We start from the raw sequence: 22184 nt of genomic DNA, 5'->3' as shown, positions 1-22184 counted from the left end.
TAGGGAAGCCTCCAAAAAAATGAAATGAAATAAAATAAAGTAAAATAAATATATTCTCCCTAAGGAAGTGAAGAAGTGTCAAGACCAGCCCCAGGCTCAGTGACTTGCTAGGAGGAATTACAGGACTTGGTATACAGTTGTACTCACAGCCAAGATTTACTGTAGTGAAAAGGATGTAAAGCAAAATCAACAAAGGTAAAGGCACGTAGAACAAAATCCAAAGGAAACCAAATGCAAGCTTCCAAGGGACATATCCTGTGGCAGCCACACAGGACACACTTAATTCCCTCAGCAATGGGTTGCTGCAGCACATGTGAAATATTGCCTCCCGTAGAAGCTCATTGGAAACCATGACCTAAGTTTTTATTGGGAATGGGCACATAAGCACCCATTGCCTGGCACATACCAATGTTCCAGAATTCCAGAAGGACAGCAGGGATTCAGCATGAATGATACCATTTGTACAAACAGTTTAAGCACAGTGAGTCACTCTTATCAGTTAGGGGCCACTTCGGATCAGTGTAAGGAACTATTCGCCATTCAAGTTCCCAGATGCCAGCCAAGGCCACTGTTGCAAAGAAGACTTCCTAAGGATGGAGGTCTCAGGTCTACTATGCCAATATTCCTGCAAACACAGTAAATGCTTCATCAATCTTTACTACAATCTCAGGTTGATTGGGCTCTAGAACAGAGTTTCTTTCTTCCTCTTGGAAAAAGGAAGCCCAGCCTGTTCTAATAAATAAATACATCATCAGAAATACATTGGGATAATAGAGGACAAAGAGTACAGCCAGGTAGCTAATGACTAAATCCCTCTGATGGATACATAAATCTCCAGTCCCATTGATGATCCCCAAAGAACATTTCTCAGTCCCACCTGAGAGTTAGTACTGGCAACTGAATTATTTCTGTTCCTTAAATCCAACCTAAATCTTCCCTTCTTATTGAACTGGGTCTTTCTATCTAGCTATAAGAAAGCCTTCTATTTCCTGTGGGAGCTCAGATGGTGGTGGTCTTACAGATCATTGGGGTCCACGATGATGTCTGCACTGAATCATATCCAAAAGAAGTGAGATGTGGTCCTTAGATCACCACGTCAGGCTTTAAACTTTGAAACATACAAAAGTAATCGATTCAGATTACTTGAGGAAAGCATGTCAGGAGATCTTCAGAGAAAACTGAGTCACTACTTAGCTGTTCTCCTTGGGCAATTAAACCTCCAAACCTCATTTTTTCTTACCTATAAAATGAAAGAGGCAAGCTATGTGGCCTGCAAAGTCCCTTCTGACTCGAATACCCTCGGATGCAATGGGTTGCACAATACTATATACACAACACCATTGGCATTATTAAAAAGTCATGATGCTCTTGACTCAAATGCCTTTTATCGCACTCAGATGTAAGGGCGGGATGACAGAAGCCAAAGAGCTGGGGTAGAGGGGGAGTGGCATCAAAAGAAATAATTGCTGGGATTAAAAGACCATCTGAATAAAAAAAGGGGTCTTCCAAATATTCTCCCTACTCAGACACTTTTATTTGGATCATCTAGAACTACTTCTCTGTGCACCAACTGAACTCCACCCCCCCCCTTGGTTTTTAATAATAAACCAGCACATTAATTTTTTAAAACAGGAAATGATAGGGCCAAGACTCCATAAACAGCTAAAATGTTAATCACACAAAGGCTCCCAAAGCAATTTCATTCTGGACTCCTCATGGTTATGCATTACAATAGGAATTTTCATCAGAACGCTGGCCTGAGGATGGGCTGCCTGGCAAGCGACATCTACTAAAGCTTGAATCCCTGGGCCACTCTTGAAGGGGCAACCAGGACAGAATGTTCCAAAAAAGACATTTGCACAGAGGGGGTAATAAATCCATGTTGAGGTTATTAGGTACTCTGGGTATATTACCTCAATTGATTTCAACAACAGTTCATGAGGTGATAAGATTATCACGCTCAGTTCACAGATGATGAAAATGAGGTTCAGAGAAGATTATCACGCTCAGTTCACGGATGATGAAAATGAGGTTCAGAGAAGGTAGGTAACTGTCTGAAGTCAGACAATCACACAGCATGTTAGCATTCCATTGACATGTCCTTGCTGCATAAAAAATTACCACAATCTTGGCAGCTTAAAGCAACACAATTGTATCATCTCATAGCTCTTAGGGATCAGGAGTCCAGGTATGACGTTAGCTGGGTCCTCTGCTCAGCTTTCCCCAAGCTAAAATCAAGGTGTTGGCTAGGGTTGCGATTCTTACCTGAGGTTTGCAGTCCTCATCCAAGCTCACTGGTTATTGGCAGAATTCATGTCAGCCAGTAGAGGTCATATATTCCCTTGCCATATGACTCCATTAGTTAATTTATAAGTTGGTTATTTGCTCCCAGGCCAGTCAGTCCCCTCCAGGATAATCTCCCATTTGGTTAACTCAAAGTCAACTGGTTAGTAACCTAACCACAGGAGTGTAGCCTATCATATTCACAGGTGCCACCCATACTTGGGGTGGGGGAGGCAGGAAGATTGAACAGGGTGAAAGAGACAGCTAGCTGGTCACCTTAGAATTCCACCCACCATGCAAAGTCAGTTAATGGCAGAGCTAAGGTATGACTTCAGGTCCGTTTACTTCCAAAGCCATGGTGCTGCCTATCCACCTGAGCCAGTCTAGGTTGAAGTGGGAGCCTAGACAGGTACTCCCAATGGTGGCAATTGGTTCAGAAAATTAGAAAAGACAGGTGAAGCCCTAGCTGGCCTGAGTTACTCAGAGGGAAGGGTGGTGGCAAGATCTCGTGCCTAAGTTTCTGGGCAAAGTGTCATCTCTGGATGAGATCATTCTGAGATTCCTCAAAAACAAATGTTCTCAGTTGTAAAGGCCCAGACCATCAGGAGGCATCAGTGGCTACACTTCCTTCTAGATTGGATCCTCCCAAGGCTCCTTTCCTTCTGCTGATTCTTCTTGCCACATTTACAGAGCAACTGCTAAGAGCCAAGAATTTTGGAAGTCAGTGAGATGAAAAGACCAGGCCCTGCCCCCAAGATTTTTAGATCTTAAGTTTAGGAAAGGGATGAAAGTGAATAGACATAAAATAAATGTGTTCAGGGAAAAAAAATATATATATATATAATATATATTTATATATATTTATATTATAAATAAAATATAAATATTTATATAAATATATAAAGTTGGAGAAGTAGTAGCTATATCTCCCTGGGAAGACTCCACAGAGTTCAATCTGACTCTAAAGAGAAAGAGGGTGTTGAGTGGATTAGATGAGAAGTGGTGGGGGTTGGGTGGGGAGGGCATTAGAAGCAGAGGAAACAACTTCCTTGAAACTCCTCAGTGGCTCCCATTGATTCTTGAGATAAAATCCAGGGCCTGAATATGAGCTAGAAGTTCCTATATGATCAAGCTTCTCCTTCCTTTCCAGACAATGCCCCTCCTTAACACCTGTGGTCTGGATTCATCACTGGTCATTCACATGTGTGGTTTCCTTTCTTGGAATATTCTTTATCAGTATACTGCTACCACACATAATTCCCCAACCTACCTTTACACACACACACACACACACACACACACACACACACACACACACACTTTTCCTGACTTATTACTATTTATTCTTCAGGTCTTGGATTAGACATCACTTCCTCTAGAAAGCCTTCCTCAGTGCCAAAGCCCTGATTTAAAATGATTACTGTAGGTGCTCCTATAACATTGTATCCGTTACCAGCATAGCATTTATCACAGTGTCTTGTACCTGTCTCCTTGAGGCTAGTAGAAGATATAATACAACCGATTTAAGGGACCAGGCTTATCTGCTCACTCTTCCATCTCCAGAAATTACTGGTTACTTAGTAGGTGATCAAAAACTATTTGTTGTGTAAATAGACAAAGGGCACAGAGGCAATCCTTGTTCATGGAAGAAAATTAAGGGCATCATAAACTAAACGGAAACTAAATTTCTCAAGTCTTCCATAGCTTAGAGCCTGCACTGGGGTACCTGACATAAGACATTAGCAGAGAATTTATATATCTAAGTTATATATGTGTGTGTGTGTGTATATATACGTGTGTGTGTGTGTGTGTATATATATATATATATATACACACACACACACACACACACGTATATATGACATACATACCGTAAGTGTATAGCGCATGTACATATGACACATACATATATCATATATATATGATAGTACTTAAAGGAAGATCAGAGAAAAGAGAGACTGTTCTTAAAAAAATATTTAGAACTCTGATTTTCTGTTGGAATCATACTCAAGAAATCAGAATGGTTTTTCATAGTTGTCCATTCCTAAAATCTTGTTTTGGCATGATAACAAGTGATCCCCCAAAATTGCAGTGGCTTAAAGCAAAGGTTTATTTCTTGCTCACAATGCATGACCATTAACTACTCCAAATATTGGTCACTCCAGACTCGGGCTAAGAAAACATCCTCTATCCCCAGTATATCTATGGGGAAAAGAGACATGATGAATCTAAAATGCTCATCTTAGAAGTGACATATGTTCATTCCATCTGTATTCCATTAAATAAAGCATGTTCACATGGCCACTCCTGACTTCAACAGGGCATCTACATTTAAACCTCACAAAAGAAGGGGTTCTTCAAGGAGGGAAAGTGAAATATTTGACAAACGGTAATATAATCCATCACACCAGGCATCACCAGGCTTTAAACCTCTTTTCTGACATTTGGATTTTCCCTTTTCATTTGTTGGCAATTAAACTTTACAATACCACCCTGTGGTTGTAGTGAAGAAAACAAGTTAAGGTTCTAAAGAGAAAGAATCAGAATGCTCAAGTTGGGACAGTCCCTACAGTTCATAGTCACAGCACTATATTTTATGAACGCAAAAACTGGCTCAGAGAACCTGATGGCTTCCGCAAGGCAACTGTGCATCATGTGAGAGCTAAGACCAAATCCCAAAGCACTGGTCTCAGGACTTAGGGTCATTCTTCCATTTCCCACATAAGAGGACCCAACTTAATGGCAATGAATCAGACCCACAGCTTTGCACCGCATAGATATAGCTCCTGCCCTTGAACCTGATTCATGGTACTGCTGAGAGAACTCCCCCAGTGCAATGAGCTGCAATAGGGCTTTTCTCAAACCAATTCTCACTCTGTTGAGAGAGGCTGTGATTATGCTCAGTTCTTTGCCTGTTTTATAGCTTGGTACTGACATAGTGAGAACATCTACAATAAAAAACATCTATAGGGCTTTGTTTCCTTTTGTATAAATTCATTGTCTAGAATTTGGCAGTCCCATGTCTTGGTGATTTATCAGAATTAGTCGATTTAGGAAGGAGCGCCTTGCTCAACTGAAACATGTTCTCTTTATTTTACCCAAACCCTAGTATTGTCATGTAGCTTCAACTAAACTCAGGTACGTATTTTAAAGTAACAAAACAAAACAATTCTCCTCCTAAAGCCTCTCTATTCTAATCTTTATCATGCTCCTTGGTTGTATAATGAACACTATTTCTTCATCACTTTCTTCTCCAGTGACACTCCATATATTTTGACTACACAATCCGAAGGCTACCTTCACTTAGGAGTTGGTCAAATCTTAGAAATGGCAGAAAATGTAATGAAACAAAGAGCTGTTTTTAAAGATAAAGTATGGTTTATTTAGACTTTTGTCCTCAGTTTTTAACATAAGCTTTTCCATATATCGTGGATTTTATGTCCTTCAAATTGTCTATGTAAAAACAGGAGCACATACTCCAATGTTCTCAAATCCTTAAGAAAAAGATATGTGCATACTAATGCACACTATTAGCATTTTGTTTATTCTCTGATTTTTGAGTCCATTATTTTACTCTCTCTTGTTTGCTGTTTTTTGATACATTTAGGGCTGCACTTTTTTTTTCTTCTAATAGATTCACGGTATTGATGTGCAAGGCTCAGGGCTAAGAATTGAGCAAACAGTAGACATGTGGAGGAGTCTGAGGATACAGAGATCGGGTTATTCTAAGAAATGAAATAAATGTTCACTACCCACAGAGAGGTTAAAAATTTTTTTCTGACAATTTTAGGATTTGGAGTCTAAAAAGGTTGTTTTGGGGTTCCCCCACCCCTAAATTATATTCTGACACCCTCTTCTCATTTGCTGGCTCTGGGCAAAGGATACATAGAAGTAACTTATGTGGCTTATTTTGAACAGCTCCTAGGAATTTGATAAGTGAATTTACCTCCTAATGATTTGTTGTTCTGCAATTTATATCCACACATACACATATATAACACAGGTGTAGTATTTCCCTCAGGGTTCTCCAACATAAATAAACTCAATGATGTCACGTCAGACAAGAGAAATTCTTCAAAGAAAGCCAGCTTGGCATATAGAATCCAGATTATGAGGAGTATATCTGAATAGGTAGACTGTGTGCTGAAAAGCTGTTCTCTACAATGCCAGAGTGTGGAAAAGCTGAAAAGTTTGGTTACTATTCTTAGAAGACATCAGCAAGGTCTGGACAGATCACTGGACTAGGATGAAGAAGCCATCTTTATGCCCTGGAGACCTAGAAACTTGACCTGCTCCATGACTTCATTTCCACAGCTCAGTTTATGTGCTTTTGGCCATGCTAACTACACTACGACCCTTTCTCTCTTTACCTAAACACAGCTGACATAATATAAAACATATGGCCAAACACCACGATTCTATACCACAGTACCTTTTCCATATTAATTATTCTCCTGTATATAAAAATAGCACATGTTCACTATAGAAAATACTGGAAAATAAGAAAAGTATAAAAAAGAAAAATTGTATGAAATGTTACTGCTCAGACATAAAACTTCTAGAAAGTGACTTAACCTTTTTGCTTCTTAGTTTTCCTACCAAAATTCAGATAAAAGTAATGCCTGCCTCACACAACTAGTATAACAATTCAATCAGTGAGTTAGTATATGTGAATGCTTAAAGCCTTGTCTGGCCATAATGGATACTCAACAAATGTTGGCTACTATTATCTTACGTATATATAGTAAGTATAGCTTACTGTCCCCCCGCTTTTTTTAACTTAAAATAAAATACAAACTGTCTCCCCACCTTCACTGCTATAACCCTAGTCTTAAGCCAGCATCATCATCTCTCTCCTGAATTACTGCAATGATAATTTACTTTATGTCCTCAGTAGGACCTACAGTCTAGTCTCCATATAGCAGTTAAGATCATTTGTTACAAATATAAATCAGATCATATTGCTCTCCTACTTAAAACTTTCCAATGGTTTCCAGTTACACATAAAATGAAATATATTTACTTACATATTAGAAATATGTAATATATCTACTGTATTTATCATTTAAGGATTGGATCCCACTTCATGCCAAAAAACTCTGGTTCATGTAGCCCAGCCAAACAGGAATCCGGAGGCAGGTTTTCAAGAATGCGAGTAAGACCCGCAGGGCGCCCTCAAGCTCCCAGGTGCCTTTCAACTGCCAGCTCCAAAATTGTCAGCCCAAGGCTCTCGATCTCATGGTGGCGAGGCACTGCTACATTTTTAGGATATTGTCCATGTTCCAGAAAGAAAGAACTAAAAGGGTAGAGGTCAAAGTCCTCCATCTGCACACTGATTTCACTGGACATCTTCATTGCCATGGACATACCACACTGCCCCCCTCCCCGTCCCTACTTCAGGTATAAGAGACACCAGGAAAACCAGCATTTTCATGATATACGTTGATGCTTGACATTGAACGATTTCCTCTGTGAGAAAGAGGAGAGATGGGGTGTTAGGGTGAGCAACCAGCAGTACCTGCCAGCCGCTGGCCTACAACATCCTTCCTCATGCCTACTTGCTCTACCTCTCTCTCCTTGACACTATGTCCAGACACACTGGCCTTAGTCCTTAGTGTGCACCAAACATCTGCCTGACTCAAGAGAGGTCATTAGCCTTGCTTTCCCTTCTGCCTAGAAGGTTCTACCCAGTAGTTGGCAGATGACTGGCTCCTTCTCTTCATCAGGTCTTAGTGAACATGTAACTTCTTCAGGGAGTCTTGATTCCCTGTGCAGGGTCACCCCTCTTCTCCCCCCACCCAATTTGCTTCACAGCTCTTATCACTAGTTGAAATTACACTGTTTTAATTTATTTGTTTATCCTCTGTCTCCTTGACCAGGACATAAGATGCAAGAGAGCTGGGCCTTTACTCTTGACTGTATCCCAAGTGCTCAAAACAGAGCCTGGAACACAAGAAGTGTTAGATTTGGTGAGCAAATGTCGAATGCATTACAATCACATTCTGTTTTCATTAAATGCTATTCAAGAGATTTAACAGCTGTAAAATATGCCACTGAATAAATGTTAACACTATTAACTGCTTCCTATGGTTTGCTACTATAGTAAGCTGAATAATGGTCCCCCAAACATGTCTACATCGTAATCCCTGGAAACTGAGAATGTTACCTTATAAGGTGAAAGGGATTTGCAGATGTAGACAAATGAAGGATCTTAAATTTAAGAGACTAAGCTTAAAAAATATTACCTTGGATTATTTTCACGGACCTGATGTAATCGTAATGGTCCTCATACAAAGGATGCAGGAAGAGTCAAAATTAGAGGAGAAGGCAATATAATGATGAATCAGATTAAAATGATGAGCTTTGAAGATGGAGGAAGGGGGCCACAAGCCAAGGAACATGGGTGGCCAACAGAGTGGAAAGAAGACAAGGAAACAACATCCCCTCAGAGAACCTCACCACAAATCAATCCTGACGCCGCTGGAGCCCCTTTGAAGCAACCAACTTGAGCAATGGAAACCTGCGTAAGGTAGAAGGGCCCCTAGTGACCTCCTACCTGCTAGCTGAATACAAACAGGCTCGTTAGACCACCTACCTCACAATACCCATAAGCCCTAGCTGACCAATGAGTTACTGACACCTAGTCACAGGTACTAAAAAAGGGAAATTCCGTATGTTCCCATACCTCCTCACCTCCCTACTTTACTACAGCCTCCACGCACCTCCTCATGGCAGACACTTTCTCCTTCAGTGTCCTGCCCTCTGCTTCCTTGGAATGTGTTCACTAAAGTTCTATCTCCTTTATTCTGCCGTGAGTGAATTCTTTCACTGCCCACGCCTCCAGCCTCCACCCAGTTGGGTCACCCCCCACACACCTTGACTTTAGCTCAGCAAAAGTGATTGCACACTTCTGACCTCCAGAACTTTAAGAATGGATATGCGTGTCAAAGTCACTAAATCTGAAACAGTTTGTTGCAGCAGCAATAGGAAACTAATATAGACATTTAGGTTTTCTTCCCTCTAAGTATTTACTTAAATAACAGGATGTCGTAAAGAACTTCATTTTGCAGGTATTTTTGTCTGCCTTCCCAGTGATTTCATTAGAATAGTTTCCTAGAGGCAGAATCCCAGTAAGCTTGCACCACCATACAAGCTCCCGGGCTGTGCCACGGTAAATGCCTGAGCAACCTGGCTGTTTAGACGTCAGCTATTTTGAGCCATAGCCACAGGGTCTACAAAGAATTAACCCACTTTGTGCAACAATCACACAAACACAAAGAGATTGCTTTCCAGGGGAAAGAACGCATATAAAAAATAAAAACAAGGGTGCTTTTTTCCTTTTTTTTCATTCTTATCATTAACATTATAGAAGAGAAATGGGGAGGAGGAAGAGTTAAAACACAAGGCCAGCAAAAGCTCAAGTTGGGCTCCAAAGACATACACACCTTTGATACCTGCCAGATGGGCTTTTGAAGTGCAAAACAAGATCAGATCCCTAAGGGAAGGCTGACACTCAAGTCCTGACCTGTGAATTAATCAGAGAAGCCTCTGGATGGGAACAGACCTCAGGCTTAGGGTGTGGTCTGTGTAGGCCATTTGGCCAGGGTGGTCTCCATGACAAAAGAGAGAAATAATTTACTTGGGGGCCAAGTGACCTGTGTGGGGTCCCTCAGGGCAGAGCATGTCAATGACCCTCCCTCAGCACAGACAAGGAGGCTGTTGCAAATATTTCAGTATGGAAACTCATGAATGATAACTTCTGTGTTCTCCAAAATTTTCCTGCATCCCACCCCAGAACCTTGCAAATCAAAGCGTGTTTTGTACACCAGCAGCATTGCCATTGCATGGGAGTTTGTTAAAAATGCAGGTCTTGGGGTGCCTGGGTGGCTCCTCTGCCTTCAGCTCAGGTCATGATCTCATGTTCGTGAGTTTGAGCCCTGTGTCGGGCTCTGTGCTGACAGCTCAAAGCCTGGATGGCGCCTTCTTCAGACTCTGTGTCTCCCTCTCTCTCTGTCCCTCTCCACTCACGCTTTGTCTCTCTCTCAAAAATAAATAAACATTAGAAAAAAATTTAAAAATGCAGATCTCGAGCAACATCCAGACCTTATGGAATCAGTAACTACATTTTAACACTATCGCCATGTGATTCTTAGGCACCTTGCAGTCTGAAAACATAGGCCCTAGAGTCTAAGCTGCATAAAAGCAGAACGTTTGTTGCCTTTATTCAGTGCTGTACTTCCAGTGCTGCAAACACAGCCTGCCATTGCTTGAAGGGGCTCAGTAAATATTTGTTTTAAGAATGATTAAATGAGTGAATGTACTGATTCTTACACATTGAAGCTGAATTTGAAAAGATAAGGTACTTGTGTATTATATTCTTTGTATTTTACACACATATCCACAGGTGCATGCATGCACACACGTCACACACGTACTAAAGTCAAAGAATATTTTTTCAATCCATACTTCAGATGCATGAGCACAACCTAAAGTAGCAGCACCTGAGCAGGGCAGGGGCAAAGAGAGAGAGAGAATCTCGAGCAGGCTCCACACTCAGCACAGAGCATGATGCAGGGCTTGATCCCATGACCCTGGGATCATGACCTGAGCCGAAATCAAGAGTTGGACGCTCAACTGACTGAGCCACCCAGGGGCCCCAAGATAAACTTTTTTCCTGGCCATTGTGAAAGCCAAAATTGAGAGGACGTTCAGATTAGAGAGCTGGAATGAGCCTGGAGAAGTTACTGTCACAGCTGTAAAGAGGATGCAGGTCTATGGTTTACTCCACTGTCAAAAAGTCATACCTCTCCTGGGGCACAAATGGATCAAGACTCAGAGGGGGATGACAGCTCAGGATCCTGAACCAGAAGGGATCTAAGCAGGCTGGCCCTAAGCATGGGTACGACAGACTACAGAGATTCCAACTCCATCCTTGGCATAAATGCAGCTTTGCTGACTTCTTTCTAGGAACCATTCATACAAGATAGCGGTCATGTCACCATGACCCTGATGGCCTGAAGATTTTGCGCACCACCTGAGCCTCCCCAGAATGTTGAGTGATCCTAGCAAGGGGCCTCTGCGATGATGGAGATTTAATTATCCTTCAGCCTTGTGATATAAAGATTGAGTCCGACTTCATTTCACTTAAAGAAATAAAGTGTGACATTTCCCTTGTTTATCGTTTCTTTTTAATTTTTTGTTATGCATATTTTCAATAGACGCAAAGGGCAAAAAGGAAAAATATATAATGAACCTTCATTACCTATTATCTAGTCTCAAGAAATATCAATATATTGCTAAACTTGTTTCATCTGTACCTCCCACTCTTCATTCTGTGCTGGAAATTTTTATTTAACAGCTATACTGAGGTATAATATCCTTGGAATTCACTCATTATAAGAGCACAGGTCAATGGTTTTTAGTAAAAGTATACAGATGTGCAAATGTCACTACAAACCGGTTTTACAGCATTGTCATCGCCCTTGGGCCCCACAGACTCCCTCCTCCCCACTCCTGTACCTATTTACAGTCAATTCCCAGACCAGGCTAGCAACTGCTGATCTGCTTTAGTCTCTATAAATTGCCTCCTGGGCTTCATATAGAGAGAATTACACAATATGTAATCTAGTTTCTGGATTCTCTCAGCATAGCGGTCTCCTCCATGTTGTAGTGTATATAAGGAGGTTCGTTCTTTTTATTACTGAAGAGTATTCCAATGTGTGATTATACCACATTTTGTTTAAGCATTTTCATGTTGATGGACATATGGATCTAGTCTGAGGTTTCTGTGTTATAATAACACTGTGAACATTCACTTATAAGTTTTGTGTATTATATTTTCATTTTTCTTGGGTAGATTACGTAAGTCTGAAATTGCTGAATCATATAGTAGCTTTTTAAAAATTAAAAAAAATTTATTTTAGAGAGAGAAAGTGCATGCACATGAGCAGGGGAGAGGGGCGGGGCGGGCAGGGAGGGGAGGGAGAGAGAGAGAGAGAGAGAGAGAGAGAATATCTTAAGCAGGCTCCACCCTCAGACACAGGGCTCAATCCCACACCCCTGGGATCATGACCTGAGCCAAAATCAAGAGTTAGACGCTCAACCAACTGAGCCACACAGGCATCCCTCATATGGTAGCTTTTTAAGAGACTGAGAACTTGTCTTCCAACGTGGTTGCACCATTTTACCTCCCATCAGCAATGTGTGAAAGTTCCACTTTCTCCACACCCTCTCCAACACTTATTTTTGTCTCTTTTTTATTATAGCCATTCCAGTGCACTGAAGTCGTTGTGGTTTTCATTTGCATTTCCTTAACGTCTAATGATGTTGAACATCCTTTCAGGTATTTGTGAACACTTCACACATCTTTTCTAGTGAAAAGTCGATTCAAATATTGTGCCTATGTATTAAATGCATTGTCCATCTTATTATTAAGGTAAAAGAGTGTTTTTATATATTCCAGACATAAGTCTTTTATGAAATACATGATTTGCCAAATTTTTTGCAAGCCAGTCTGTAGCTTGTTCTTTCATTTGGTTAATGATGTTTTTTGAGCCCTTGGGACCATTGATGGTGACAGTATCTGCTCACTCAGAATGTGTAGGGGTCTCATTTACCTACAGTTAGCTCGTTTGGCTACAATGGATGATTGAGAAACCAGTTTCAAATGGAAACTTCTCAACCTCTACAAAGCGCCAAGATCTGTATCTGGAGAAACTAGCTCTGGCCCAGCTTCTGGCTCACAGGATGGTCCAGGAGAGGGGCAGCATAGGGGGTAGCAAAATCCCTAAGGATTGTGATAGCAGGGAAGGAGAATTAACATCTTCCAATTCCCAAACATGGAATGTTTCTCCATTCGTTTACACCTTCTTTAATTTTTGTCACCAACATTTTATAGTTTTCAGCATACAAGTCTTACACTCCTTTTGTTAAATTTATTCCTAAGTATTTTATTCTTCTTGGTGTGACTGAGTGAAACTGTTTTCTAAATCTCATTTTCAGATTGCTCATTGTCAGTATATAAAATTGCAATTGATTTTTATAAATCGATCTTGTATCCTGTGACCTTGATGAACTCACTTATTATTTCCAGTAGTTTTTTTTTTTTTTTTTTCTGGAGGTCTCCATAGGACTCTAAACATACAAGTAAGACATTTTTTGGCATTGTATGTTTATGTAATAAAATTCATAGCAACCTGATTTTAAATTAAACAAATTTGCACTCAAACTTATTCCAATTATAGTGTTGCATATGCTTCAAGGGCAGAGTGAGAGAGGTGTCATTGGGCCATCCTGTGAATCATAGGTCATCTGCAGCCTGTCTTACCTCTTCTACATCCTTATGAGACAGCCTTTTAGTTGGGGATTTGGCCAAAATGTGCCTGTAACTATAGGATTGTGTCATTGTGTCATTGTGTCATTGAGAACCACTGGAAAATTGCTTGACCTAAGATACGTCCTTAAGGAAGATTCTAGGGAGTCAGAAATGGTCCTCAGGAGCAGGAGCAGCATGGAAAGAAACAAACCAGAAGGCAATGTATTTTGATGCACCCATACGAAAAGTATAAAAATGTAAGAAGAGGCATCTTCCCCACTTCACAGAGGGCATAGATAATGGTGCAAAATTGGCATTTTGAGTCTTTCACAGAGGATAACATTCAAAGAACTAGATGAAGTTAGTGAAAGAAGAGGTGTGGCAATGACTAACTTATTGCCATAAAAGTCACAAAATCCTAATACTGTAATATAATTGAATCCCAACGCACTGATTTAGCGTGTGTAAAGCACTTAGCAGAGTTTGGTTAGTAATATATGTTAAATAAATAAATGGTAGCTATTTATAATATTACTATTACTTCTGCAATTAAGATGAGAGGCCTTCTGTGACTGTGTATAGTCAGTATTTATTTACTTAAGAGCAGTTCCCTGCTCAATTTGGTGGTCATTTCAAAGACCATTGCTATGGGTCTCTGGAAGTAGATAAGGCAATTCAGGATAGAGGTAGGCTTCAGAGGAAAACTTTAAGAAAGATGACAAACACCAAAACCCATGGAACCACCCATGGAAATCAAAATTACACACTGCTTTTCCCATGGCCATTGTGGCATTATTCACAGTAGCCACGACAGGGAAACAACTAAGTGTCCATCGTGTATATGGAGATATATATGTGTATATGCACGCACACGCGCGCGTGCGCGCGCACACACACACACACACACACTGGAATATTATTCAGCCATGAGAAAGAAGGAAATTCTGCTATTTGTGACAATAGGGATGAACTTTGAGAGCACTATGCTAAGTGAAATAAGCCAGAGAAAGATAAGCACTGAATGGTATCACCTACATAGGGAATCTAAAAAAGCTAAGCTCATAGAAAGAGAGAGTGGAGTGGTAATTATCAGGGGCTGGGGGCTAGGGGGAAATTGAGGAAATGTTTTTCAAAGGGTACAAACTTCCAGTTATAAGATAAATAAGTTCTGGAGATCTAATGTACAGCATGGTGACTATAGCTAATAATCCTATATTATATACTTGAAAGTTACTATGAGAGCAGATATTAAATGTTCTTACCACACACACAAAAATGGTAATTATGTGATGTGATGGAGGTGTTAGCTAACAGTATCGTGGTAATCATTTTGCAGTTTATAAGTGTACCAAATCAACACATTGTACGTTAAACTTACATAATGTTATACATCAATTAAAGCCCAATAAAGCTGGGAGAAAAAGACAACAAAGTGCTTGTAGAGAGACTAGTGAATAAATGCGTGCATCTGTACATCTGAATGTTTATATTCAGAAAATCTATTTCAAGCTTATTCGTAATCATATTTAATTGCATCTTTAATTTCTAAATTGCTAGATTAAGAAATGAGCTCCCTTCTCATTGATAACTGCAATTGCCTGACAAAAAGGAGGCTGTGTGGCCAGGGACTGCAGCCTGAAGGGGCAGTTTCAGACAAGAGACGTCTCCTCCCCTCCCCTACCTTCCCTCTCCTTGCCTCCTCTCCTCACCCCTGCTCTAGCTAAGGGCACAGCCCTCTAACCCTGGAGGTTACAGTATCACTGATTTGGGAAGAGAGGTTCTTTTGGCTACATCTAGTTCATCTGGCTACAACATACAACCCAGAAACCGAGTTCAACTTGGTTGGAAGACTTTCAGACCCTACAAAGCACAGGAATCCACATCTGGAGAAACCACCTGTGTCTTGCCCAGTCTCTGTGCTCCAAGTAACTGAAAGCCAAAGCCGGTCTGACAGGATGGCCCAGGGCAGGAGCCCCCAGAAGTGGCCTGAATGCAGTAAGGTAGCAAGAATGCTACCTGGGTGGCCAGCCCTTCAAGAGAAATTGACATTGCTGGGGCTTCCTGGTCACAAGGCATTCTCTGCCTATCTCAGCCTCTCTGCTCCTAAGCAGACAGATAATCCTACAGCCAGGTGAGAGAGGCCCGGGTTGCTAAAAGAAGCAGGGAGCCGCCACATTGATTTCATCTGTGTGATGCCTGGCACATAGGGGCTGCTGCCTCAGGAAATGCTGCACTAAGTGGAATGAACATTCTAGACTCAACTTTGCCACGTGCCAAGTGAAGCCATTTCCCCTCTTTCTTCATTTCTGCTTCTGTGTTTTAAAAATGTATGATAATTGCTACCTACAAGGTTGCATCTAGGATAAAAAAGGAACATACTCTAGAATGTTCTTTGTGAGGTCCAAACACCACATGAATAGGAACCAAAACTTGACAAGCTGCCTCCATGGTGCTATGTCTCAACTTGGCTCAGATATTAATATTTAAGTGCCTAGAAGTATGGCCCGTTTTCTTACTGACATTCTTCTAACAAAGATAATTTAAGTTAGAAGATTAGACATATTATTTTAATAGAATTCTATAACAGTATTTTCATTTGATTGAAGTGGATATGGTCACAAACTTTTTTTTTTTTTTTTTGGTCCCTGAATGGGTCCCTGTACAAAACTACATTGTTGATCATGGCTCTAATTGGTTCCCTTGTTTCAGCTTGACAGTCTCTCAGATTCATTCTTCACACTGCCAGCCTGCTGTGGCTCAAAGACAAATCTGAGGTTGACTCCTCTTTTTCCCTAAAGACCCGTATCCAATCACTCAAGTCTTATGGATTTTGCTTCCTTAATATCTCTCAAATCCAGCCATTTCTCTCCATCCCACCTGACATGCCTCCATTTTAAGTCACTATCATTTCTCACTGAAACTAATGAACTAGCAGCCCACAGCGTCACTCCTAGGGGCCCCCCTGTGTTGCTCTTTTGTCTCGATCCCTGTCCCCTAACTGCAGCCAGAATTATCTTCCTGAAGTGCAAATGCTACCAGTAACTCCCTGCTGGGACCTGTGATTGTCAGGGTCATCAGGATAAACCCCGCCCCCCCTCCCCCGCTACTGGACCAGGTGTCCCTGCTCTTTCAGGTCTAGGTTCAAGCCCTTGCTCAGCTCCTTTGCCGGACCTTGCACCATTCATACTGCACTTTCCCCTCTGGCCATTCCTAGCTATGTAAGGCCCCCTGTGCCAAGTTCTCAGGAGGGCGCCTTCTCTGTTAAGGCTCCCATGCCCACTGCCTTCACACGCCCTGTCTCTTCATTGTGGTCACCTCCTCTGGGGATCCTTCTCAGGACGCCTAGGACTGGACTAGGTGCTCTTGCCCTGCATCTTCACAGCACTTACCACCTTTCTTACTTACTTATTTGCACTTTTACTTATCTGTTTGCTGCTAAGGCTCATCAACCAAACTATCAGCTCCCTGAGAGCATGAACAGATCTTTGTTCCTGGTATATCCCAGTATGTGGTATTCTTGCACAGATTTCTTCCCATCTCCTAGCTCCAGGGAATACTGATAACTGATGGCTCAAAGCCGAGTCCTTCGATGGGCATTGCCCCAGGCTGCAAAAACCTGCCTTCCCTGCAGCCACAGCCCCCTCTCAGGGACACTGGGCTACCAATGACCGGGTGACACTGGCATACAAATGCCTGGCCTCCTTTCTACTTGAGACAACTCTAAAGGGTTAGCGCCAACACTCCCGGTAAGACTGGGCTGGGCCTCAGCTGCAACCCCATGGAGCACCTGCTTTTCTCCTAGCCCCGTCCTGCTATCCTCACTTTTGGTCAGGTGTTTCTCCCCAAAATATTCCCCAGTAAACCATCTGCACAAAATTCACAATTCTCAGTCTATTGCCAGGGAACCCAGTCAAAAACAGTCCTCCTCCCCAAAACAGTTCCTGGCACATAGTAGGTGCCCAAAATGTATCTGACATATGAACAACCAATGAACAAGGGCCTTTTTAAAGCCAACTCTCAGAGCAGAAAATTTATATCACTCGTTTCCATTTCCAGGCCCAGCACAGGAGTGACTACTTAATTCTTACTTGCTTGAATGGTCCTTCCAATGTTCTCTCTTATGGCCAAGGGAGCAGTCTTCTGGAGGTATATGGCTCCTTTCTTTAGCCATCAGGTCCAAAGTGATAAAAGCTAGAAGCATCAAAGGAATGCAACATTACTCTGCATGATAATGAAATTTACTGCCTTCAAAGAAAGAAAAAATTATGTGGCAAATTACAAAGCAGTTAAAAAACACTGTTTTTCATTAGGGTTTAGAGGGATGGTGTTCTCCCTGAGAATTAAAATAACTCTATGGAGAGCTATGTGCTTTTGTAATAAATCTAAAGAATCTAATAAATCCCCTAACAGACCTGCTGTGGAGGATATATGCCCTGAATGATGCTGTGAGACTTGAAGCACCATGACCTCCTCCTCCTGAACCACTCTGCAGCTCTTTGGGTTATCAGAATAAAACACTGACTGTCCAAATAAAACCTCTAGGAATCTACACTGAACTCAATGGCTTGGACTTGGGGAGATGTCTTAGCGAGGAAAATCACAATGGGTCCTGGAAGGACCCAATGGGTAAAGGTTAGAATTTTCCAGAACATGAATAGAGTTACAATGGGGAAATCCAGAAGATAAGGCTCCCTAGGATATAAGGGCAAAGCTAGGGATAGGGACGTTAGATTAGAAACTGTAGAGGTATTTAAAGAGGACACATCTGAGAAAGGGTTGACTTCTCAGTCACCACACATACACATTTGGACCCTGGGGAAGTTATATTTAGTACTTGGCTCTAATTTTTTTTCTTTTTAAACAGACTATTTTTTTTTTTAGAGCAGTTTTAGGTTCACAGCAAAATTGGTCAGAGGGTACAGAGAATCCTCACATACCCCCTGCCCCCACACACGCATAGCCTCCTCTATTACCAACATCTTCCACCAGAGTGTATATTTGTTATGATTGATTAACCTACCTTGATACATTCTCACCCAAACTCCATACTTTACATTCGGGTTTATTCTTGGTGTTTTATATTCTATGGGTTTGAACAAGTGTATAGTAACATTTACCTACTATTACAGTATCATGAAGAGTAGTTTCTATCCCCTAAAAACATCTGTGGGTCAGTTCCCTTTAAAATGGCCCAGTCCTGGGGCACCTGGATGGCTCAGTTGGTTAAGTGTGCATTCTTGATTTTGGCTCAGGTCATGATCTCACAGTTTGTGAGACTGAGCCCCGGGTAAGGCTCTACACTGAGTGTAGAACCTGCTTGGGATTCTCTCTCATTCTCTCTCTCTCTCAAAATAAATAAATAAACTTAAAAAATTACCTGGGCCTTCAGCAAAGAAAGTTATGTATATGTATACATGTATCCACATAGCTTGACACTCTAAAGTGATTCTGGGGAGGCTGAGGGTTGAGATCTACAGCAACATTCTATTGAGGGATGGCCTTCAGGACTTCTATGTGGTCGGGTGCAGTATCATGAGTGGGGCTCATCACCAAACAATAAGTGTCAGGGAAGAGGCCCAGTGGTAAGAAACAGCTATCAAATGGATAATTCAAGAAAGTTTCATGATGTGAAGGCTGTTTTTGTCCACCACAAACCCAAGACAGTAAACTTCTCGGGTTACATTCTCTCTCCCCCGGGGAGATTCATACTGCACCTCAACACATCAAAGTCTGCAGGAATTTCTATTAGTGAAGAAAACTGCCTAACTTCTTTTAACACCACATTCTCCAAAAACTCTCTCTCAATATCTACTAGTATTCATGGTATTCCATGTGAGGACTGCTACACAGCCAACTGAAGAGGTTTATTTTTTTTTTAATTTTTTTAATGTTTATTGATTTGTGAGAGAGAGAGAGAGAGAGAGAGAGAGAGAGAGAGAGAGAGAGACCGAGCATGAACAGGGGAGGGGAATAGAGAGAGGAAGACACAGATCCGAAGCAGGCCCCAGGCTCTGAGCTGTCAGCACAGAGCCGGACATGGGGCTTGAACTCACGAACCATGAGATCATGACCTGAGCCGAAGTCAGATACTCAACTGACTGAGCCAGCCAGGCGCCCCTGAAGGGCTTTATTTTAACAGTAGTGTGGTATAAGCAGAGAGGATATTCTTGGAGAGTTATGCGATCATAAAAATGCCTGGAGATGTTGGCCCTATAAAGACGGTGCTACAATGTTTCCATCTCAGTCTTACCAGGTGTAGAATGAGGACAGTGGCTAAGGGACAGAAAAAGGAGAGCCAACAGTGTCATTGTTGAGGGCAAATTGAGGAGACCTGGTCACTCATTTCTATTTGGATGGGGATCCAAGAAGAAGGAAGAATCTTATAATCATAAAACTTTAGGACAGGAGGGGCGCCTGGCTGGCTCAGTCGATTGAATGTCTGATTTCGGCTCAGGTCATGATCTCACAGTTGGTGGGTTCAAGCTCCATGTCAGGCTCTGTGCTGACACCTCTGAGCCTGGAGCTTGCTTCAGATTCTATGTCTCCCTCTCTCTGCCCCTCCCCTGCTCATGCGCTCTCTCTCAAAAATAAACATACAAATAAAAAAATTAAAAAAAAAAAAACCTTTAGGGCAGGAAATGAGCTTTACGATCATCTACTTTGGTCTTCAAACTTGTATTCAGCCTTTGAACCTCCAAACAACCAAGTTTCCAGGGGAAACCTAAAATGCAGACCAGATGAAAGCAGAGGTGTGGGCATGCTTTACCAAATAACAGAGAAAGGAAGAGTGTGGGGGAGGAATTCTGGTGCTTCCCGTTGTGAAATTTTGGCTGGGAATTTTTAGAACATTTTAGATCTGAGAGAAGTGCCTCAACACACAGACCTCAGAATTCAAGTAGCATTTTCTCCCGCTCTCAAAATATTCCTGGATAACAAGTTTCAGAGGCAGGAATATTTCACACAAATAATTTTAGAGGCCCTGCTTTATGACAAGACCCGTACTTTGGTAGTTAAAAGCTGCATCCTGGAGCTGACAGAGACTAGTTCTGGGCTCTATCACACTCCTCCATATGTTAACATCCAACAAATTGCTCAACTTGTCTGTGCACACTTAAGTTTTCCCACCAATAAAACTGAGATAATAATAGTGTCCATTTTCTAGGGATATTGTGAAAATGGAATGAACTTTTCCGACAGAAATGCTTAGCACAACACCAGACACAAAGCAAACAAATTTAGCTCGTTATTTAATTAACATTAGCTCCTTATTTAAGACGGCTGCTGCACACCAAGTACCATGCTAGGTACTGGAGAGATGGAATGGAACCAGGTACTTTTAAAGCCTTCAAATACTAAGTGCGTTCATTTATCCAAAACTTATTTTTTCCAAGAATTTTACTTATGTTATCTCTTGTGGTGACTTAAAATATGACCACAAATTCTTAGACACTCCCTTCAAAAAAATAGAGCCTGATTCTCCTCCCCTTGAGTGAAGGTTGGACCAAGTGGCTTGCTTCTAGCACGTAGAATAGGCAAGAGTGACGATCTGTGACTCCCAAGACAGGTCACAAAAGGCATGTGGCCTCTCCTGCCTTTCTTGGATAACTCTCTCTGTGGGGAAGCCAGCTGTCATTTTGTGAGGAAAAAGCCAGCAGTCTTGTGAAGATGTCTACGTTGCAGGCACGGAGGCCTCCTGAGAAGAGCCAGCACTAACTTGTCAATTGTGTGAGAGAGACACTATGGAAACAAGTCCTCTACCCCCCAGTCAAGCCTTTGGAAGACGGCAGCCCTGGCCACCATCTTGACTGCAACCTCATGAGAGACACTGTGCTGGAAATCACCCAGATGAGTTTCTCAGATTCCTGGAACCACAGAAATTCTGTGAGAGGAAAAATTATTTTAAGCAACTAAATTTTGGGGGTTAATTTGTTAGATAGCTGATCCTCAAAAAGCCCCTGACACAGATAAATTGTGGTCCATTTTATAGATGAGCAAATCAAGGGCAGAGACGTGACTTTGTTTCAATTCACCCAGCTGGTATGTGGTGAGAGGCAGACTTCAAACTCACATCTATAGTTTCCTGGGTACTTCTACTCTATCGCTGTGCCTCCATGGGCAAAGTCAACAATACATACAGCACGTATAAGGCAACACCATAAGGAGCCAGGCTTCAGAGAAGCTTCATGGTTGGGTTTGTTTTTTTCCTGAGACCAGCCCAGGGGATCGGAACGAAGGACCCACCCCCACCTCCCACACACATCAATCCAAGAGTCCATACAACCCACGAAGAGTTGTATGAGGAAGGCAGAGATCACCTTAGCAAATATACACTGCATCAGTTAAGACACCTGACATATTACACCATTAACATTTAAAACCATGGGGAAAAAATTAGCTGATAATATCCCTTGCATTCATAACATTTACATTTCCAGCTTTTAGTTTTCCTGAACAAAATCAGACCTCACGGAGATAACTTTCACAAGCCACATATTTTCTCTAACAGTTACCACGGGCTGGAAAAAGCAAGGAGAAGGCAAATAATGGGGACGCTCTATGCTAATGCTCGCCTTATCTCACAAGGCAC

At 41.7% G+C, this 22184-nt stretch overlaps 1 long non-coding RNA gene across 5 annotated transcripts in view; it reads right to left on the bottom strand.

Moving 5' to 3' along the window:
* The window catches only part of LOC121042900 (uncharacterized), a 254016-nt gene that overhangs the window by 222910 nt on the left and 8922 nt on the right, over window positions 1–22184 (bottom strand). For 4 of the 5 annotated variants that reach the window (XR_005796516.1, XR_005796517.1, XR_005796514.1 and 1 more), the window contains exon 2: window positions 17686–17788. This is a non-coding gene — a long non-coding RNA (uncharacterized LOC121042900). Of the gene's footprint in view, window positions 1–17685; window positions 17789–20221; window positions 20320–22184 lie in introns of those variants that run through there. The other variant, XR_005796515.1, reaches the window with a different exon arrangement.

This window comes from Herpailurus yagouaroundi, unplaced genomic scaffold (assembly GCF_014898765.1).
Source record: "Herpailurus yagouaroundi ecotype Mexico unplaced genomic scaffold, PumYag 186, whole genome shotgun sequence".
NCBI lineage: Eukaryota > Metazoa > Chordata > Mammalia > Carnivora > Felidae > Herpailurus > Herpailurus yagouaroundi.
Note: the sequence above shows the minus strand (reverse complement) of the source record. Positions and strands in the feature narration are given on the sequence as shown.